Source organism: Dermochelys coriacea, chromosome 6 (assembly GCF_009764565.3).
Source record: "Dermochelys coriacea isolate rDerCor1 chromosome 6, rDerCor1.pri.v4, whole genome shotgun sequence".
Classification (NCBI taxonomy): domain Eukaryota; kingdom Metazoa; phylum Chordata; order Testudines; family Dermochelyidae; genus Dermochelys; species Dermochelys coriacea.
Genome location: NC_050073.1, coordinates 50,502,189 through 50,517,044, shown reverse-complemented (window position 1 = coordinate 50,517,044; position 14,856 = coordinate 50,502,189). Strand labels below are relative to the sequence as shown.

Sequence of the window (14,856 nt, the reverse complement as noted above, 5' to 3'; positions counted from 1 at the left end):
TAACAGGGACTTGATGGGTAGCTTTTCCTGGGACCCCCGCTGCCCACACTAGAGGGTACACCCAGTCTTCCCACAGGCTCCATTCTGGGGCTTGCATAGCTGAGGGCTCAACTGTAAGGGTCATGATCCATGCAGTCTCGGGGGGTAGGGTAAGGGTTATTTCGTCTTGAGTAAACTGCAAGGTGGCGCCTAAGCGACAAAGCAGATCCCGTCCCAGCAGAGGCGTCGGGCACTCGGGGAGATAGATCAGCTTGTGAGATATAGTCCTATTTCCCAAAGCGCATTCTGCTGGGGCATACACTGGGCACTTGGTGCCTCTGCCTGGGGCGCCCACCACGGTAAGGGTGTCTGCTACCGGCAACTGAAGGGGTCAATTCACGACAGTTTGTGCTGCTCCAGAGTCCACTAAAAAGTCTATTTCACAACTTCCCACCCGCATCTTTACTCAGGGTTCCGGGGGCAGGGAGGTCCGTCCCCCCTGACACCCCTATTCCTGTTACTCCATTGCCATCATAGGGGTGCCCCCCTTTCCATTCCTCTCTGGACACTCATTCTTCCAGTGTCCCTTTTGTCTGCATGAGGCACACTGGTTGCGACCCAGTTGTCTCTCCTGCGGGCCTAGATGTCCGTGTCCATGGCCCCTTCCTCCCCGGCCACTTCCCGTAGTGCCGGCCTGTACCGCCGCTACCATCATTCTAACTTGCTTTTTCTCCTTTTCTGCCTCCCTTAGACTATAAGCTTGGTTTGCAGTCTCTAAGATTTGTGCCATGGTCATACCCATTAGATCCTCTTTTTTTCTGTAACTTCCTCTTAATATCAGGGGCTGCTCTGCTCGTGAAAATTCCCTTAATGATTGCCTCAGTTTCCTGATCATCGTGGTCTGCATTGGTGTTCTGTCGAATAGCGTCCCGAACACGCTGTAGGAAGGCCCCTGGGCTTTCCTTTAGATCCTGCATTACCTCATACAGTTTTGCCCAATTATTATGTCGGACAGCTGAGTGACAGAGTCCATGCAAAAGCAACTGCTTATAGGTGGTAAGCCGGGTCATACCCGCAGGATCATTTGGGTTCCACCTGGGGTCTACTCGGGGGACCTGCTCATCCGGGTCAGGGACATTATTACGATCTTGGTTGTACCGTCTCTGTGCCTCCTCCCTTGCCTTGGACACGACCTGTTGTCGTTTGATCTCAGACAATAAGGTGCGCAGGAGGACAATGCAATCGTCCCAATCCGGCTTATAGCTGCTAAGACAGCCCTCAAAAACTGAAATAAACCTACTGGGGTTGGTGGAAAACTCCCCTGCCTGTACTTTGAAAGCAGCCAAATCCATAGGGTTAAAGGGCACATGGGTATAGACCTGCATAGTCGTGGCCGGACGCTCACCCATGCCAGTACGAGAGATCTTAGTTTCAGTAAGTAAAGGATATAAGCCCACTGTAGGGGCCCTATCAGGTGGGGGCATGGGGGCCGAAGGGGACACTGGACCTGCCATCACAGTTGGGGTGAGGGTCTGGGGACTAACATTAGCCACTACCGAACCAGTCGGAGTCAAATTACATCACTGTAAGACATCTGATCGATTACACAAAGCCAAAAACAAATGTGCATACAGATGCTCATTCCATTTCCCTGTTCGCTGACAGAACGAAAGTAACTGGAGGATCGTATTGTAATTAATTGATCCTCCTGGTGGCCACCGTTCCTGGTCCTCTAGTTGATATCCAGTCAGCTGTACAGTATCGTTTTAATTTATTCTTAGTCATCGGATCCGATCCAAATACCTTCCAATTTGCTAGGATACACTCTAGGGGCGTATACTGTGCCCTGCCTCTCGAGCTCTGTCACTGTCCCATGCCTACAGGGTAACTCTGGGCGTCCCCAGGTTCAAAACAGAGCAGACAATCCAGATTTCAAAAGGTTCCTACCTTATCCGAAGGACCGGTTCCCTACCGTCGCCCATGGCACTTCTCCACTTATCAGGCATGTTGCACCATTGTGTCCTACGGGGCCGGTTGGGCTATGCCCCTCGAGGTCCCCGGGAATCACACCGCTGTGCTCTGGGCGTCGGTCGGAGTCCTCACCCGCCAGTCCCCACAAGGGATCTGGGCAAGGCTTGTGTTGTAGCCTCTAGTCCACCCAGGGACGCCAAAAACTGTTGCTGGCACAAAATGCCCGAGGCAAACAACAGCTGGATTCGTTGCCCGGTGTGCATTGCCCAATAATCACAACGGGGTGGAGAAGTAGAAAAGTTTATTTGAAGCTTCAAGCAGTACAGGGAGACAACAATCTCAAATCCTGCACACCAGTGCAAGCAGTTACACATATTTTATACATTCATTCTTTAGCATACTTATCCAATAGCAAGCTGCCCTGAGTATCCATATAGCCAATCCGGTATACCAGCCAGTCCCCCTTTTTCCTCTTATCATCTATTTCCCCATATATGGAGTTGTTTGTTCAGCATTATCTAACATTCCTGTCCTGCTTGACCTAATCTTGCTCCAGCCAGTCTGCGCTTGCAATACAGTGTTGCAAACTTCTCAGTGTGACTGCTGTGAGTATCTCTGGGCAGAAAAGGGAAGGGGGGGCCATCTGGGCCTAGAGTGAGGGGGCTTCATCGACACTTGTGGTCTTCCATCCCCTTGAGTTACCTAGTGGCCATCCCCAACAGACACTAGAAGGATACTGAACACTAGAAGGAAACAAAGAGCCACTGTGTTAAATGTACACCTGCTCAGGAATTTCCCAGCAAACATGTTTTTATTTGAAAGTGTCGAAACCACAAGGTTTCACAGAAACATTTCGGTTTTGACAAACTTCCGCAAAACATAGGTGCAGGGTTCACCTGGAGGGCTGCAGCAGACTCCAGTGCTTCCAAGGTCTGCTGCTCTGGGGCAGCTCTGCCATGTGGATTTCCATGAAGTTGAGGACCCAAAGGCTTCCAGGCTCCCTGCTGCAGAGCCGAGGGGAGCCTTGAAGCTCTGGGAATCTGAGCTTGAGATGGGGCTCTCAGGGTTTCTAGGCTCCTCATTGTGCAGTGGAGGACTCTCCTGACACAGAGGGATTCCCTATGTAGCCCTACCTCATGAAGTCAGGCCACCTGGGAAGTCATGCGGAGTTGGGGCAGTGAGAGGAGTTCCTTGGGAGTCAGGGCAGCTGGCTGCTCTGTTTGCTTCAAAAAACCACCTCAGATTGAAACATTTTGATTTTTTCCAAGTGATTTTTGGGGGATCTCTGTTGCATTGGAAATTATGTATGCAGCATAATTGTAGCTGCATCAGTCCCAGGATATTAGACTCACTTTATTATTGGAAATTTTGAATGTCCTGTTTTTTCTTGTCTGATTCAGAACAAAATCTTTTTGGAAATGTCAGAATTTCCTGTGGAATAGAAATGCCTAGTTTCAGCCCTCTCTAGTTAAATACAGGTTGCATCAGTAAAAATATTGGCTAAGGTAACACGTTCCTCAGTCTGTTTGGTTTAAGTCAAGCATAATGATTCTATAGAAATATATGGAAAAACATTACATCTTCAGCAAATTCAATTTAAAAAAAAATCTTTGTTCTTGTCTTGGGTGTACAACAGGAGGTTCTTTGAGGTAAAAAATGGTTTTAGCTCCTCTATATCCAGAAACAATTGAAATTTATTTGGTATTCCTTTTTTTGTTTTTTCTTGGAAAAAATTTAATGATTTGGATTTGTGCGAAGTTAGTGAATGTTGTTTTACCGAACATCAGGCATTTTTTTTTGCCAATTTGTTTTGCATGTTTCTGCATACCTCGATTGGTTGCTCTCTTATGATTCCCCCCCCCCACACACACACACATCCATCCATACCAAAAGCTACTGCAACTTGAAATATTACAGGTGTTTTCTGTCTGAAGTAAAAGGGGGATGTAGGGAAATGGATGTATATTTGTGCACTTAAGGAGGATTCATTCCTGAATATCTCAGTACTGATTGAATGTTTACATGGCCAAAACTGATTTCCTTCCAAAGTGTCTCTACTCCCTCTATTCTCTGTTACTGTTGATATTATCATCCTCCCTCTGACACATACCTGTAACCTGGGAGTCATCTTCCACTCCTCCATTTCCCTTGCTCCTTATATTAGGCCAGGTTCAAATCTTGCCACTTCTTTGCAAAACATCTTAAAGATCTGATCTTTTTTTCTGTCCAGACAGCTAAAACTCTTCTCCATGCCCTTATCAGCTTGAAGCTTGATAATAGTAACCTCTCCGCACCAACTTCCTTAACATACATTATAGCCCACTATAGTTCATATGAAGTGCAGCCGCTAAGATCAGTTTGCTGGACTGTCGTTGTAACCAGATCAGCCTACCCCCATCTCCTTGAATTCCTCCACCATCAGGGCCAAATGTAACTATCCTCTCTACTTACTGTCCTTGTCCTTTAGCACATTTTCCCATTTCTTACGCTCTGCTTCACCAGTGTGGTCAGCCTCCATGCCTTATTTGCCCATTTTTTCAGAACTATCTTCTTGTTGAGTAACCATGTTTTCTTGATATTACCTTTGTCTGTTACCCTCCTCATCACGTACTATCTAATACTGATTTGTAGCTCCTTGTCCAGGGACCTTGTATTTTTTCTGTACTGCTGAGTGTTCAGGTACACCGTAAAGAATATTAAGTAATAATATAAGCAATATGCCTTGGTGGATTAAGGCCAGAGCTATACTCTGGGAGATTTGTGTTCTTCTGACACTACCTTAGGCAAGCCTCTGAATTTGTGCCTCAGTTTCCCTGTTTGTAAAATAGGAATGTTATTAACCTACATTAGAAAAGACATTCTGAGGCTTTGCTACATCATATTGGTAAAATGCCAGATAAGTGTAAGAAGAAGCAGGACTAGGACCTGGGTCCGTGGATTGCCCTGGAGGCAACCACTCCATGCCACCACCTAACAGCTGTGGCAGCAGAAACGCTTGGCAAGTCATGAGCCTCTAGGGCCCAACCACCACAGGGTGTGCCACACACAAAGGGCCCAAATGACAGGATATTTGTGACTGGCCCAGACGTACTATTTTAGTTGGGGGAGGATACAGGAGATTTATCTGTGCAACTATGCAGATCCCCAGCTATCTGCTGCTACAGTCCCTGCTTTCTTGCACTGCTCTTGGTCCCTGGGTCTTGACCTTTGCCTTACCTCCTGGCTCCAGGACCCAGTTTGTTTCTGACTTGGCCTTGTCTCCTGTGTATGACTTCTCATTCCTAATCTCAGTTTTACCTCCGAGCACCAACTCTCCTGATTTAATCTTGATGCCTGACTCTGGCCCCAGGTTTCTGACTCCCGATCAACCCATGACTCCAATTCTTGGCAGCTGACTCTGACTCTAGCCCCTATGCTGATTGCCCATGACCAAGTCTTCACAGTATATGCTAAGTATTGTTAAAGTTAGTCAGTTGTAGAGCCTGGCTTCAAATTTAGCCCTGTGTTCAATCTAATATACAGTACACATGGAAAAAAATTCTAATGTATCATGGAAGTTTCATGAGCTTTAGATAGGTCAATTTTGTCAACAACACCACAAACCTTTTGCAATTAACATTTATCTTTTCTGGGGTTAATCTGAACCTCCCATTTCCTCTTTGCCTGCTGCTACGTACTGCTCCAGGGATGGACATTTGGCACTCATCCAGCAAAGTGGCACTGCAGTGGTCTGATACCTGCTTTAAAAAAAAAAAAGAAGAAAAGAATCATTCTCATTAAATTAGATGAGCTAGCATTTGCCATGGACAAATCTTTTTGGCCCTGGAGTGAACACTGCATGTGACCCTCAAAAGTTCTTTGGATTACACGTCCCCATGAAAGGATCTGTGTCCGGTTAACCACTGCCCTCTGCTGGATAGGATCTGACCTATTTAAGTATTTATTATATCACCCTCTAGTTTTGGGAGGCAGGCCAGATACAACGATACCACCACAATAAGCACGATACCACCGCTACCAAATAATGGCAATTTGGGTGAGATAGTAGATGCCTGAATTGTTATACCAATGGACTTTGAACTCTCTTATACCTTCTAGATATCCCTGGTTTAAGTAGTAGAGATCATGCTATCTGTATGTTTGTGTGTGTGTTGGCTATAGATTAGTGTCTGAACAGACATCTTAAACTTAATTCAGACCATGTGAAATGTAATCTGAAAGGAACAGTTCAGGCGAAGATGCTCTGTTACCAACTCTTCTGAATTTACCACAAGTCTCACAATATTTGGTGTTCTTTTTAAGGCCCCAGCTCTTAGAAATATATTATGTGAGAATTCCAGCCTTCATTTTAAAAGAAAAAATTTCTCGATATCCTGGTTGCAGACAAAAGTTTGAAAATATGAATCAGAAAGCAAGTAAATAAATACATAAATAAACCCTCAAAGGTCATTTTTATTTATTTATTTTTTGAAAATCTCATTATTTTTAATCAAATATCATGATATTTTGGAGCCTGACTCATGACTTTCAGATACATGTGATTGGCAATAATGCAATATCTTTTCCTCCTCCACATGAAGCTCTTTGCATGTGAGGAACCAATCAGAAGCTATACATCTCAGCTATGTCAAGGGAAATAGAAATACCCCCACGACCAAGGTCAGTCAGTAGGCTTAAAACATGATCCAGGCCTTCTTGGAGTGTAGGCCACCCCCATACTGAGTCATCATCTCCAACATTATTCGAGTGAGCTAAGAGCATATTGCAGCGTTTGTGAAACAGAACAGTAGCTTACATCCTTGGTGAGGAACAATAGGGGTCCACTAAAGCAAACAAACCTCTTGCTTGTTGTTTCAAAAGTGCAACAGCAAAGGATGAATATCTATTTATAGCCAGATGAGAAAAGGGAGAGGGCTAGAGGAGAAACAGTAAGCAGACACTATTTATTAGTGTTACAGGAGAAGTGTCATCAGCCTCACTTTTCCCCTTTTCTGGAGGGATTTTCAGTTGCAAATTGTCTGATATATATATATATATCTTCCATATAATTAACCGCTGTGTTTTATTTTTCCTTTTAAAACTTTTTTTGCAAACGAGTTTCAAAGGAGCTTTGATTTCCACCCTTCCACCTCCATTCCAGAGATTGTGTCTGTGCCTGAGTGACTGATTGGGAAGGTAAAAAGAAAATTCCATTTCCAAAGTTAAAATTGGCTGGAATTACACGTCAGCTATCTTCACAAAGATTTGACCTGAAAAGGGGGATAATTGATTATTATTTTTAGCTAGAGGCTTACCTGTTGGCATCATGTAAAGACAACAAAAAGTAAAATGAAGTAAAAAAAAATACTTAGAGACATTACCAACTGTTAGTTTATTTTCTGAGATAATTTCCCCCAGGCTTCCCCTTGCCTCCCGATATACAAAGAATAAAAAAAATCCTTGTGTATTTAGGCATTCAATAAATATTTGACACATACTATGTGTGATGGTCAGCCAAAAGTTCCTTATCCATTATCAATAGTAATACTCCACAACAATGAGGAATAAGTGTTGCTGCAATGTCCTTAGATTCTCTGACATTCTAGTGGATATTGTGAAGTGATGCATTAAATAAATTGAGATTTTTATTGAACAACACTGTAGCAGAGACTTATCCAATCGGCTTTGGGCTTATCTGCTGCCTCAGTTTCTCCTTCTTCCCCAGATAATCACAGAGAGTTTAGTCCCAATAATCTTCACTTTTGGGGAGTCTGCTTTATTAACTTAAAGATCAAACCAACACCGATTTCCCACCTAAGCAAGATCACTACCCTTAGTGCAGGGTTCTAACATCCTGTACCTACTGAGAATTTCCTCTAGCATGATCATCTTCCCTGCAGATCTTTCTCCCAAGCCTCCTTCAAAGGAGATCTACTCAAGTTAGGCCTCTTCACTAGCCCTTTTTCCCCCAATAGTCTTTAACAAAACACTCACTCTCAGAACTGCTGTACCTGGAGTCTCTGTCATTGGATGCAGGCTGCTCTTCATATCTCCCAGCAGGCCTGCTTCTGAGTCACATGCTTCCATCATATGATCCCTGGACTCATTCTCTTTATGTAGGAGTTGGGCCACACCTGATACAAGTGAGGCTGAGTTCCAACCTCCTTGAAGGGCCAGTTCACCATATGACAAACACAATCAATATGCTAAGTGCTGTGTCATGAATTTTTATATTAAATTCAGTTTATTGTATGTCATTCCCACATTTTTTGCTTTCAGGATGATGTGAATTTTTGTAATGGCACTACCAAACTGCATCATAGAAATTGTCAGAGGAAAGCTAGAGGCTTTGGGAGCGAAGTAGGACAGTTGGTACCAGGGAGGCACTGGAGGCAGTTTGGAATTGTGGTATAATCATATTAGCTGAATATTGCTGCTAAAATGATCAGCAGTGAAATAATTAATAATGTTGTTATTTCAGAAAACATATTTAGATTTCAAAGTTAACAGATCATTGTTCATCATTGATGAATGGGGCTATTCACACTTCTCAATATTATTGTTCCACGCTGTTTGGAGACTCAAGAAGTCAACAGTACATCAATTTACATTTTAGTCTTGTTTTCAAGATTATTTTTTCAGTCATGAGGTCTGGAAACACATGGCTAGACTCTAAAGATGCTCAGCACCCACAACTGGGGTCAGAGTTTCAAAAGTACTTAGCTCTCATTTAAGAGGCATAAATGAAGTCATTAGATTTTCAGAAGTGCTTAGCAATCAGAAACACTTAAGAAGAAGAATAGGAGCTGCTCAGAACTACTGAGATTTTTCTGAAAATCTGGCCTCTCTTTTGAGGCCCTACATGGAAGCTGTGGGTCCTCAGCTCTTTTAAAAACATGACCACTTAAATTCCAACATTGTTAAATATTTCTCTGCAGATCATTTTAGCAGCAATATTATTTTTTTAAATGGTAGCTCAGATCCTGGAGGTGAATTCTGCAGCAATGGAAATTCATGGGTATAGAATGGCAGAACACATGGTGCCTTGTTATAGGGTATACCTTCTTATGAGTTCTACCTTCTTCCTACCCTGTTCCTTTCCTATCTCACCACGGCTTCCAGGCTTCAGCTAGAGAAAGACTGTTGTAAACCCAAATCTGCATGTCTGTTATATGTGTTACAATATTAGATGGTACTGTTTAAACTACAAACAGCTTGAATCTTAAGCACCAGGATTTTCTTTGGCTCTTTTCTCTCTCTAACACGTTGCAGTATCTTGTCAATTCAGCTCCAAGGTTCTAATTGCTTAGGAACAAATTTCTTCCTGAAAATTTATAAACACTCAAAAATTGAATGTAAATATGTGCATAGTATGTTTTTCTAAATAATAATTTACAAATAATTCATTGTTTAAATTGAAATGTGAATTCCAGTAATCCATGGATAAAGTAAGCAAATAAACAAATAAAACACGACCTTTTTAATAACCTTTTTTTCCCCAACAGCCTTGCATAATATGTTATATACACACACACACACACACACACACACACACACACACACACACACACACACACACACACACACACACCCCTACCTTTGTCTTTTTACCTAGGATCCCTAGCTATGGGCCAGAACCCCATTGTGCTAGGCACTATACAAAAACAGAACAAAACAAACATATCTTCCCCAAAGAGCTTTATGTTGAAATAAACTCACCAGCTGTTGTAAGAGGATGCCATTTCATTGACTTCAGTGTATTTCCATACATGTATTCTGGAGACTGAATTTGGTCCATAGGGTTAGTTTGGTAATAATCTGTTCACTTTATAATTTATTAGAGACAAAGCCAATATGATTCTTTAGGAGTTATTTTCAGAAAATGTATAGAATTTACTCCTTTCTGTGAGTTTATTGAACCATTCAACATTGAATGACCACCATTTCTTTATTCAATACTATTAAATGGTTCACAAATCCTCAAAATTATATGATTTTCTATTGAATTCTACATGACTTTTTTCATGAGAGAGAGAAAAACAAAGTAAGTAGCTGCTACAAGCATTACAAGGCAGTTATACAATGAGCAAAATTCAACAAATAGTCAGTAGACAGCACTTGGGAAACCACTTAGTACTGCAGCTTTAAATCTCGTTTTTCACTGTTGGCAGAGTGACTGCTATTGAATATCACTGAGCTCCTGTTTAAGAAAAATATCTATGTGGTTAGATTGGATTATTACATGTTAGGGTTTTTGTTTCAGCACCTTAATGTATTACTCTATTAGAATTTAATAGAGATGAAAGTAGTAGATTCTGTAGGCATTATTTTAAAAACCTTACATAATATACTTCTTTTTCTGAGTTTATTGAACCTTCCTGTGGCATTTTATAACACAAATATAATTCTTTAATTTTATCACAAATTCCTGCGACCTTAAAATTCAATCTGACATGCAGAATACTCCCATTTAGCAGGTCAAATTGAATTTTAAGGCTTCCAAACTATACCTGTTGCACAAATATCCCTATAAGCATCCTATCTCTGAGGTTCATCTGTAGTCAAACATTTAGAGTTTGGGGGAGGGGGAGGGATTAGAGAGAAGAGTCTCAAGAAGAGCAGTTATAAGGAAGTTGCTCTAAACTTCATCAGTTTGGGACCTGCAGCAACCCTGTGTTGTTTGGGTGGTAGAAAGCCCCACTCCACTTCTTCCTGGGCCGTACCTTCTGCGCTGCAACTCCTAAGAACTGCCACACAAAAACGTGTGCAGTAACAATTTGTTGTGGAAAACACATAAGACAAATACTTTAAATAGGTAGAAAGGTGGTTGGTGTAAAGTGCAGGAAAAGTGAAGCACAATTTAGGATCACTGTTCGGTAGCAGTGAAGTGCGCTCCCTCAGAGATATGGGTCCCGTTGCCTATAGCAACAGATAACTGCATTAAGTGCTTTACCAGTAAACAACCGCACTGTGTACACAGTTACTGTAGGAACTGTGCGTAACAATAGTTCTCCCAGAAGTGCATTTTAAAATAGCAATGTAATTAAATTTAATAACAATAATTGAACATTCCCTTTCCTCCTCCCCTTACCCAAAAAGAGGAAGATACAGAGTAGTTTAACAGGAATATAGCCTATTTAATTCATTTATGTTCTGTTGTAGGGGATTATACTGTAATGACTTTATTCATCACTTACAAGTGAAGGGTTACAAAACAACAAATTGTCTTTTCTACATTGAAGTCACTGGAAAGACTCCCATTGACTTTAGTGGACTTTGGATCAGGGCCTTAGTGGTTATGAAAGGTAACAGATTGACACCCCTGGAAATTTAAATCTTTTATCCACAGAACAGGTATTATACAGGCATAAGCAGTGCAAGCATCACCATATAGACCAACTCTAATGCATCTCAACCATGATTTGAAAGAGAACCCTTGAAAGTCAAGAGAGTTTATATTGTCACTGCATAATTCTAAGGATATATTTCCCCCCACACAGCTGTAATTATGTCATAGATTTTAAATTTATCTTCACTCAATTTTAGCCAACTATGTAACCCACACGGACTATACATATGATATATTTCTGTTTTTATGGGATACATTCAAGAGTGGCCCCTTTCATTAGACAATGTGCTATGCTAATGATAAAGGAAATTTAGGATACATGTTTAGGTTTCTTTGTTAGCATTACATATGCTGTTAGCATTGATTTTGCTTTTATTCATATGTCTTACATATAGATATTAAATCTGATGCAGTTCCATTATTCTATGAGAAAAGCAGAAAAAAATGTGAGTTAGAATAGTTGATTAACTTCTCAAATAATTAACATTAATATGGGAGTTGAATTATGTCACTTTAAATATGTATAAGGTGAATAAGCAGCCTAGGGTAGGGACAAATGGAAAAATATCATACACTTCTTTCCCACGCAAAAGCAGTCAGACATTTAATTAATTTCAGTTAGTGAGAACACTGTATACTGAAGTGCAATTATACTCCAAATAGCAACCTGTAAAAATGATTCTTATTCACTGTTTGTGGCTACCATGTTTCTTTACAAGCCAAAAGAGATTTTCTAACTTTCCAGTACTTCAAAGCCCATCAGGGATCTCAAGTTTCTTATTTCTTTCTGCCTCTTATAGTGTAGCATGCACTATGTTTCTGGTTTTATGGGATAAATTGCCTTCCTCTTGGAAAATGTGCTATACTCATTTTTAAAAGATGTAGCATAAGTACAGTACTTTAGTTTTCCTTGCTTTTCATGCTGAAAGCATGATTGCTTTCAGCGTCATGCTTACTTTTATACTTCCATTGTGTGTACAGATATTAAATGTAATGAAATGGAGTAATTCTACCTGGAAAGGTGAGACAGCATTGTCCAGTGCTTAGAGCAGGGGACCCTTACTATTGATAGTGTTAATTGTTATCGGGAGAACTAAATGATCATTGACTTGGTTCCTGACTTCTAAACTGTTGGGCAAGTTCGTTTTCTCATTTGTTAAATTAAGACAATAATACTTTCTCCCTTTTTTCTAATATTGTCTGAGATCTCAAGTTTGCTCCTGCTATATATTGCAGGTGTATAATAGTTATTTTAATTTAAGTTGTTATCATTAATAAACTTTCTGCAATTAAATCTTCAGTCATATTTTCTTTTTAAGGCAGAACAAGCATCCAGCTTAGTGGCATTGGTTCTGCATGGCTAATACTAGGAAACACTAGACATTATTAATAATGTGATCAAAAGTGACTTAAAGGCACATTTACTTCAATGAGGCTCTGCCCAAGTGCAGTAGTGTGCCTGCACATAGTGAACTGGTGGATGAGGGCCTTAATAGATATGTCTACACAGAAGCTGGGAGTGTGATTCCCAGTGCGTGTAGACAGACCTTCACTAGCTCTGCATGAGTAGCACACTAAAAATAGCAGTGTGGCTGTTGCAGCACTGCCCCAGTCCTAGCCTGCCTGATCCCCTGAGTCTAGCTTGGGTAGCTAGCCAGAGCCATTGCCAGTGCCACCATTTCCACAGTGCTCTTTTTAGCTTGGTTGCTCAAGCTGAGATAGTGCAAGTTTGCCTACCCGTATTGGGAATCACACCTCCTAGCTGCAGTGTAGATATACCCAATGATGCACAAGGGAGCAGAAATGTGTTAATACATTGGCAGAGTGTAGGTCATGTTATCCTTTAGGATCTCATCCACTAGAGCAGAGGTGGGCAGACTACAGCCTGCGGGCCACATCCAGCCCACGGGACCGTCCTACCTGGTCCCTGAGCTCCAGGCCAGGGAGGCTAGACCCCAGTTCCTCCCCGCTGTTCCCCTTCCCCCGCAGCCTCAGCACACTGCGCCGCCAGCCCTCTGGCCTGCCACTCCTGCCAGACAGCACGGCGGCATGGCTGGATCCCGCATGATAAGGGTGCGGTGAGCAGGAGGACCCGGGGGGCAGTCAGCGGACAGGGAGCAGGGGGCGGTTGGATGGGGCAAGGTTCTGGGGGCAGGGAGATCAGGGAACGGGGATGGGGAGGAGGGCTGGATAGGTATGGGAGACCCAGGAGGCCTGTTAGGGGGCGGGGTAATCAGGGGTAGGGATCGGGGGGTGGTTGGATGGAGCAGATGTTCGGGAGAGGGCCGTTGGGGAATGGGGGGGTTGGATAGAAGTGGGAGTCCTAGGGGGCCTCTCAGGGAGTGGGGCAGTTGGAGAGGGGGTGGGGTCCCGTGGGGACAGTTAGGGTGGGAGTCCTGGGAGGGGGCTGTCAGGGGACAAGGAGCGGGGGGGGGTTGGATGGGTCAGAGGTTCTGAGGGGGCAGTCAGAGGGTGGGAAATGGGAAGGGGCAGATAGGGGGTGGGGGCCAAGCTGGTTGGGGAGACACAGCCTTCCCTACCTGGCCCTCCATATAGTTTTGCAACCCCGATGTGGCCCTCAGGCCAAAAAGGTTGCTCACCTCTGCACTAGAGGATGATAACCTCTCGATTCTGTGCAGAGGAAGGATGGGCCAGTGGTTAGCTTGCTGGCCTGGGGACTCAGGATACCTGTGCTGAATTTCCCGTTCTGCCACAGACTTGGTCACTTAGTCTCTGAAGTCAATGGGAAACTTACTGTAGATTGCAGAGGGCACAAGATCAAGGTCTTAGTCTCTGTGAGTCTACATCTCCACTGCAATACCACAGTTGTGACTCAGGCTTGCGGGGCTCAGGCTGCAGAGCTATACAGTTGCAGTGTAGATATTCAAGCTCACTCTGTAGCATGGCCCCTGGGACCCTGTGGAGAAGGGAAGGCATCTCAGAGCGCAGGCTCCAGCTCAGGTCAACACTACAGTTTTATAGCCCCACAGCCTGAGACCCAGAAGCTGACCCAGTGGCGGGTGTTTTATTGCAGTGTAGTCGTTAACCCTCTGTGTCTCAGTTCCAATATGTACAATGGGGATAATAGCACTTTCCTACCTCACAGTGGTAGTGTGAGGATTCAGACATAATTAATACTTGTGAGACACTACAATAATGAAGACCATATAAGTATCTTAGATGGATAAGATAGTTAAAAGCTAATGGAGAATGTCTTTAGCTCTAGTGGTCTGTGGTGCAGAGCTGAAAGTCTTGGGTTCAAATGCTGCTGATTATTCATGCAGGGAAACATTACATTACATAAGGTGCCCTTTTTCCTTAGCTTCTTATTTAATGGGGGTTCAAGGTCAAAAGTTTTGGTGGAGCTTCGTAAGTTACCTTAGATGCACAAACACTTGTGAAAGTGCACTGCTGTAGCTGCCAGGTTATTCAGTGTAGTCCTGCTTTTGAGCTGCCTTCTGGAACATGCACTATACTCCCTAGGCACTTGTCCACAGATCCTTCATATGGCAGAGCTGTGAATGGCGCATAGAATTGGGACCAATCATTTTACTCTGGCTTTGCTTTCTTATTTTTAT

The 14,856-nt window shown here is 42.9% G+C and overlaps 1 protein-coding gene across 1 annotated transcript in view; it reads left to right on the top strand.

Moving 5' to 3' along the window:
- Nucleotides 1-14,856, top strand: part of LRRC4C (leucine rich repeat containing 4C) — a 1,007,170-nt gene that overhangs the window by 427,315 nt on the left and 564,999 nt on the right. The gene's annotated exons all lie outside the window — the stretch shown is intronic.